This window comes from Dasypus novemcinctus, chromosome 27, assembly GCF_030445035.2.
Source record: "Dasypus novemcinctus isolate mDasNov1 chromosome 27, mDasNov1.1.hap2, whole genome shotgun sequence".
In the NCBI taxonomy this organism is placed as follows: Eukaryota; Metazoa; Chordata; class Mammalia; order Cingulata; family Dasypodidae; genus Dasypus; species Dasypus novemcinctus.
In genome coordinates this window covers 44,236,516-44,244,530 of record NC_080699.1, presented here as the reverse complement: position 1 = coordinate 44,244,530, position 8,015 = coordinate 44,236,516, and the positions used below count along the sequence as shown (strand labels likewise).

Here is an 8,015-nt window from a genome sequence, read left to right as displayed (position 1 = left end):
GGCTTCAGGGAATTGAATGACAAGGTGAATGCACAAATGTACGTGTTATTAGTGTCCCAGAAGGGGAAGAAAATGGAAAAGGGGCAGAAAGAATATACTTGAGGAAATAATGACCAAAACTTCCCCAACCCTTTTATTTTTTTTAAAGATTTATTTATTCATTTTTATTTCCCCTTCCCCCTCCCTCCCTACCCCCAGTTGTCTGCTCTCTGTACCCATTCACTGTGTGTTCTTCTGTGACCACTTATATCCTTATCAGTGGCACCAGGAATCTGTGTTTCTTTTTGTTGCATCATCTTGTTATGTCAGTTTTCCATGTGTGCGGTGCCATTCTTGGGCAGGCTGCACTTTCTTTTGTGCTGGGTGGCTCTCCTTAAGGGGCGCACTCCTTGTTTGTGGGGTTCCCCTATGTGGGGGACACCCCTGCATGGCTGGGTACTCCTTGTGCTCATCAGCACTGCACATGGGCCAGCTCCACTTGGGCCAAGGAGGCCTGGGGTTTGAACTGCAGGCCTCCCAAGTGGTAGGCAGTGCCCTATCTATTGGGCCAAGTCTGCTTTCCCCCAACCCTTTTAAAAGACATAAATATCACTATCCAAGAAGGCCAGGGCACCCCAAACAGAATAAATCCAAATAGACCTACTCTGAGACACTTGCTATTCAGAATGACAAATATCAGAGATAAAGAGAGGATTCTGAAAGCAGCAAGAGAAAAGCACAGCATCACTTAAAAGGGAATCTCAGTAAGATTAAGTGCCAACCTCTCATCAGAAGCCATGGAGGTGAGAAGACAGTGGTATGATATATTTAAGGTACTGAAATAGAAAAACTGCCAGCCAAGAATTCTATATCTGGCAAAACTTTCCTTCAAAAGTGAGAGCAAGTTTAAAGTTTCAACAGACAAGCAGAAATTAAGAGAGTATGTTAAGAAAAGACCAGAATTACAAGAGGCACTAAAGGGAGTGCTATAGCCTGAAAGGAAAAAACAAGGGTGAGAAATTTGGAGGACAGTGTAGAAATGAAGTTTATTAGGAAGGGTAAATTAAAGGGTAAAAAGACAATAGTAAGATATAACAACAGTAAGCCAAGTGATAAAATGGATGAAGTAAGTAATGTCTTTATAGTAATAATATTGTGCATTAATGGCTTGAACTCCCCAATCAAAAGATATAGAGTGACAGAAATGATTTAAAAAATTAGCCGTCTATGTGCTGTCTACCAGAGACTCACCTCAGACATAAAGATGCAACCAAGTTGAAAGTGAAAGTTTGGAAAAAGAGTTTCCATGCCAATAGTAATAAAAAAAAGAGCTGAAGTAATGATATTAATATTGGGCAAATAGATTTTAAATTCAAAACTCTTATAAGGGATGAAGAAGGTCATTATTTATTAACACAAGGGGAAATTCCCCAAAAAGAAATAATGATAATAAATATTTATACACCTAGATTGGGTGCCCCAAGATACATGATGCACACACTGGCAAAACTAAAAGGAGATATAGATGTCTCTTCAGTAATAGTTGGAGATTCAATACACCACTGGCAGCATTGGATAAAACATCTCAACAGAGGATAACTAGAAAGCTTGAATAATATGATAAATGAACTAGACCTAACAGACATTTATAGAACATTATAGCCCTAAAACAGCAGCATATACATTCTTTTTAAGCACTCATAGGTTCCTTCTCCAAGAAAGACCATATGTTGGGACAGAAGATAGGTCTCAATAAATTTAAAAAGATGGTAATTATACAAAGCACTTTCTCCAACCATAATGAAGCTGGAAATTAATAACAGACAGTAAAAGGAAAAATTCATAAATGGGTAGAGATTAGACAATACACTCTTTTTAAAAATATTTATTTATTTATTTCTCTCCCCTTCCCTCCCGATCCTGGTTGTCTGTTCTCTGTGTCCGCCTCTGCTGCCATCAGAGGCATGGGCATCTGTGTTTCTTTTTGTTGCATCATCTTGTTGTGTCAACTCTCTGCGTGTGCGGCACCATTCCTGGGCAGGCTGCACTCTCTTTTGCGCTGGGCGGCTCTCCTTACAGGGCGCACTCCTTGCATGTGGGGCTCCCCTGCATGGTACGGCACTCCTTGTGCACATCAGTGCTCCCCTTGGGCCAGCTCCACACGGGTCAAGGAGGCTCAGGGTTTGAACTGCGGACCTCCCATATGGTAGACGGATGCCCTAACCACTGGGCCAAGTCCACTGCCAGGCAATACACTCTTAATCAGTGGGTCAAAGAAGAAATTGCAAGAGAATTCAGCAAATACTTGAGATAAATGAAAACAAGAACACAACATAAAAATCTATGGGGCACCACAAATGCAGTGCTGAGAGGGAAATTCATAGCCCTCAATGTTTACATTAAAAAAGAAGAAAGAGCTAAAATCAAAGACTGAACTGCAAACCTTGGAAGAACTAGAAAAAGAACAGCAAATTAACCCCAAACCAAGCCAAAGGAAAGAAATAATAAAGATTAGAGCAGAATTCAATGAAATTGAGAACAACAAAAAACAATAGAATCAACAAAACCAAAAGTTGGTTCTTTGAGAAAATCAACAAAATGCACAAACCCTTATCTGGGCTGACAAAGAAATAGAAGATGCAAATCAATAAAATCAGAAATGAAAGGGGGAACATTGCCACTGACCCTGCTGAAATAAGAGAGATCATAAGAGAATATATGAACAAATGTATGCCAAAAAACTAGACAACTTAGATGAGATAGAGAAATTCCTAGAAAAACACTGTGGCGGTATGAGATTATTCATGAATTCCAAAAAGAGAGATTATGTTTGCAAACAGGTCTGTTCCTCTGGGCATGATGACCCTTTGATTGTATTCAATTCAGCTGAGTCGCCGACCGAGCGCGGCGCGCCTGGCCGGCGGGCAATCCAAGCCGGGACTGGCTGCTGGCGGCCAAGGCGGAGGGGACGCGAGGCAGCGGGCGAGAGGCATGGAGCCCCGCGAGCAAGGTCTGCTGAGAACAGACCCAGTACCGGAGGAAGGAGAAGATGTTGCTGCCGCTATCAATGCCACGGAGGCCTTGTCGGAGGAGGAGCAAGAAGAGCTAAGAAGAGAACTTGCAAAGGTAGAAGAGGAAATCCAGACTCTGTCTCAAGTGTTAGCAGCAAAAGAGAAACATCTAGCAGAAATTAAGCGAAAACTTGGAATCAACTCACTACAGGAACTAAAGCAGAACATTGCCAAAGGGTGGCAAGATGTGACAGCAACGTCTGCATACAAGAAGACATCTGAAACCTTGTCTCAGGCTGGACAGAAGGCTTCAGCTGCTTTTTCATCTGTTGGATCAGTCATCACCAAAAAGCTGGAAGATGTAAAAAACTCTCCGACATTCAAATCATTTGAAGAAAAGGTTGAAAACTTAAAGTCTAAAGTAGGGGGAACCAAGCCTGCTGGTGGTGATTTTGGAGAAGTCTTGAATTCAACTGCAAATGCTAGTGCCACGGCCACGGAGCCTCTCACAGAGCAGACACAGGAGAGCCTGTGAGATTCCTACCTTTGTTCTGCTACCCACTGCCAGATGCTGCAAGTGAGATCCAAGCACATCTTGTCAACATTCATTGCCATAAGTTTACACCAGATGTGCTTTTATTTAGCTTTACATATTCCTTTGACCAAATAGTAGGTTAAAATTTTTAAAAAATATCCACACTTCTATTCTTGAGAAACACCCTTTAATGTGCTTATTAGGCCCTCTACTTAGGAAACATCATTGTAAAAACACTTGTAGTACCTGGGAACACTCACTAGAATGGTTTAAGAAACTGCCAGGTTATAGTTTCTTTCCTAGTTTACAAGGTTGCTTTGGATTTGGGATGCCAGTTTGTTCTTTGTTTTGTATAAATTTTTCTTTTTTTCCCCTTTGAACCTCTGTATATTTGACTGCTACCTAAAATTGTTTCTTGTGAATTTTCTGAATTCTTGAAAGTTTTGGTGTAATTTTCTTTACCTGCAAGGGAAGAACTACCAGCTACAAAAAGTACTTTTGAATAAACACTGTTTTGGTATGAGGTAAAACAAAACAAAACAAAACAAAACAAAACAAAAAAAGATTAGGGCTTTTATTCAACCACATCATTAAGGTGTGACTCAGACTCTGATAAAATAAACTCTCACATGGAAGTAGAGACAGAGTAAAAGAACACAGAGGAAGAGACACAGTCCATTAGACACAGCAGAGCCTCAAGGAAGACAGGTGAGCCGACTTTGTGAAGAGAACAGAGCTGCTGGAAAGAAATGAGCCTGGGGAGAGAATCTAGCCTTCTACCAGCCTATAGCTGAGATCAGAAGGAGCTGGGACCACAGAGCCTTAAGAGGAAGAAGGAAGGCTGAAACCTTTGCAGACTTTGGCTGTCATCTTGCTTCAATATGTGGCAAATGACTTTGGGTAAGAAAGTACCTCTTACGATATCTTGCATTGGACTTTTTAGGGCCTTGTGACTGTAAGCTTCTACCCCAAATAAATACCCTTTATAAAAGCCAACAGAATTCTGGTACTTTGCATCAGAAACCCTTTGGCTGACTAACACAAACACAAACAACCTAAACTGACCCTAGAAGAAACCAACCACAAGTGAAGAGATTGAAACAGTCATCAAAAACCTCCTAAAGAAATCTATACATCTGTATGAATGTTTTGCAAGTTCACAATATCTGTAACAAAAATACATTAAAAAAATAGTATGGGTTGGGGGAAAAATACACCAAATGTAAGATAAGGAATATAGTTGGTAGTAATATTTTGACAATGCTCTAGCATAGTTTATAACAAATGTTTCACACTAATGCAAAGAGTTGGTGGAGGGGTGATGTATGAGACCCCTGTGTCAGGTTATGTATGTTTCTTTTGTAAGTTTGCAATCTTTACTATACACTTGTTATTTATGTGTGTTCATGTATGAATGATATACTTCAATAAAAATAAAAAAACAAAGAACCAAAAAAAAACCTCCCAAAGATGAAAAGCCCAGGACCAGGTGGCTTCACAGGTGAATGCTACCAATAATTCAAAGATTATCTAATACTAATCTTGCTCAAGTGCTTCCAAAAAATTTAACAGGAAGGAATGCTACTAAATACATTCTATAGGGCCAACATCACCCTAATATGAAAAGCACATAAAGATACCATGAAAAAAGAAAATTACAGACCAATGTCTCTATGAATATGGATGCAAAAATCCTCAGCAAAATACTTGAAAACCAAATCCATAAGCACATTAGAAGAATTACACAGCCATCAAGTAGGTTTTATCCCAAGTATGCAAGGAATTTTCGACACAAGAAAATTAGTGTAATAAACCATATTGATATATTAAAGAAGAAAAATCACATGATCATATCCATTTATGCAGAAATGGCATTTGACAAAATACAGCACCCTTTCTTGATAAAAATGCTCCAAAAGATAGGAATAGAAGGAAGCTTTCTAAATATGGTAAAGTTCATATATGAAAAACCTACAGCTATCATTGTACTCAATGATGAAAGACTGAAAGCTTTCCTACTGAGATCAGGATGCCCACTGTCACCACTGTTATTCAATATTGTGCTAGAAATTCTAGCTAGAGCAAATAGGCTAGATAAAGAAATAAAAGGCACTCAAATAGGAAAGAAGAAGTAAAACTTTCTCTATTAGCTGATGATATGATCCTGTATCTAGAAAATCATGAAAAATTCACAACAGAGCTATTACAACTAATAGATGAGTTCACCAAAGTGGTGGTATTCAAGATTAATATGCAAAAATGAGTAGCGCTTCTGTACATTATAGATGAGCAACTTGAGGAAAACACCAGAAAAAAATTCCATTTATAAAAGTGAGTAAAAGAATCAAATATTTAGGAATAAACTTAACTAAGGACATAAAGGACTTGTATTCAGAAAGCTACAAAACATTGCTGAAAGAAACTGAAGAAAATTTTAATAAATGGAAGGACATTCCATATTCTTGAACTGAAAGAGTAATATTGTTACGATGTGAATTCTACCCAAACTGATTTATAGATTCAATGCAATCCCCATAAAAATCTCAGAGCCATTTTTTTTTTCAGAAGTGGAAAAGCCAATTATCAAATTATTTGAAAGGATAAGAGGCTCCAAATAGCTAAAAATATCTTAGAAAATAAGAACGAAGTTGGAGGACTCTCACTTCCTGACTTTAAAGCATATTACTTAGCTACATTGGTAAAATCAGCATGGTACTGGCATAAGCATAGACAGATTGACCAATGGAACCAAATTGAGAACTCAGAAACAGACCCTCACGTCTATGGTTAAGTGATTTTTGACAAGGCTTTTAAGCCCACCCACTGGGCCAGAACAGTCTATTCAACAAATGGTGCTGGGAGAACTGGATGGCCATATCCAATAGAAAGAAAGAGGACCCCTATCTCATACCTTATACAAAAATTAACTAAAAATGGATCAATGAAAAAAAAAAAAAAAGAAAAAAAAATGGATCAATGACCTAAATATAAAAGCTACAACCATAAAACTCCTGGAAGAAAAGATAGGAAAACACCTTCAGCATGTTGTGGTAGGTGGTAGTTTCTTAAACCTACACCCAAAGCATAAGCAACCAAAAAAATAGATAAATGATACCTCCTCAAAACTAAACACTTTTGTTCTTCAAAGATTTTGCCAAGAAGGTAAAAAGGCAGCCTACTTAATGTGAGAAATTATTTGGAAACCACATATTTGATAAGGGTTTGATATCCATAGTCTATAAAGAGATCACACAACTCAATGACCAAAGGACAGCAACCCAATTAAAAAATAGGTAAAATATTTGAATAGACATTTCTCTAAAGAGGAAATACAAATGTCCAAAAAGCACATGAAGAAATGCTCAACAGCACTAGCTATTATGGAAATGCGGGCCAAAAATACAAAGAGGTACCATTTCATACCTTGTAGAATGGTTGTTATGAAAAACAAAACAAAATGAAAGTAGAAAACTACAAGTGCTGGAAAGGATGTGGGGAAATAGGAACACTCCTTCATTGTTCGTGAGAATGTAGAATGGTGTAACCTCTGTGGCAGAGAGTTTGGCATTGCCTCAAGAACCTGAATATAGAGCTGCTATATGATCCAACAATCCTGTTACTACTAATGTATTCAGAAGAACTGAAAGCTAGGATGTGAACTGATATTTGCACACTGATATGTTCATAGCAGCGTTATTCATAATTGCTAAAATATAGAACCAGCCCCAGTGTCCATCACCCAATGAATGGATAAACACAAAATTTGGTATATACATACAATGGAATACTATTCAAATGAGTGACATCTCATCCAATCAGTTGAATGCCTTAAAAGGGGAAGTGATTTCACCATTGAGTGAATTCCCAGTTATATATCAGACAGCCAGTGTCTCATGGGAACTCATCAAGGACCTCCTTTGGAACCCCTGGTTTGCAGACTGCCCTGTGGAATTTGGACTTGTGCATCCCCACGGTAACTTGAGAGAATTTTATAAAATCTCATACTGTTTACAGATATCTCCTATGGGGTCTGTTTCCCTAGAGAATGCTGACTACTACAAATGGCAAGAAGATATATTTTTTTCAACACTAAGGGACAAAAATAAGGGGATATAAGCGGTATGGGATTTTTATTTTTTGGAGTAATGAAAATGTTCTAAAATTGACTGAGTTAATAACAGCACAACTCTGTGATGAAAGTGAGAGCCACTGAATGTACACTTTGAATAGGTTATACAAAGCATGGGACTGTACAACACAGAGAATCCAGTGGTGGATGATAGACTGTGGTTAACAGGACAAATATGAAAATGTTCTCTCCTAGATGATAACAAATATATAATATGAACATAGGGTGTTAATAATGGGGTGGGTTACCCCAAGACATATACTTGTCAAATTATCCAATGCTCAAGACAAAGAAAAAATTCTAAAAGCAGCAAGAGAAAAGAAAACCATCACATACAAGGGAAACTCCATAAGATTAAGTG

General features: G+C 38.2%; 1 pseudogene; it reads left to right on the top strand.

Annotated features, from left to right (window-relative positions):
• The first annotated feature begins 2,895 nt into the window (after positions 1-2,895).
• LOC101421704 (tumor protein D52 pseudogene) lies at positions 2,896-4,045 on the top strand (annotated as a pseudogene).
• The last annotated feature ends 3,970 nt before the right edge of the window (positions 4,046-8,015 follow it).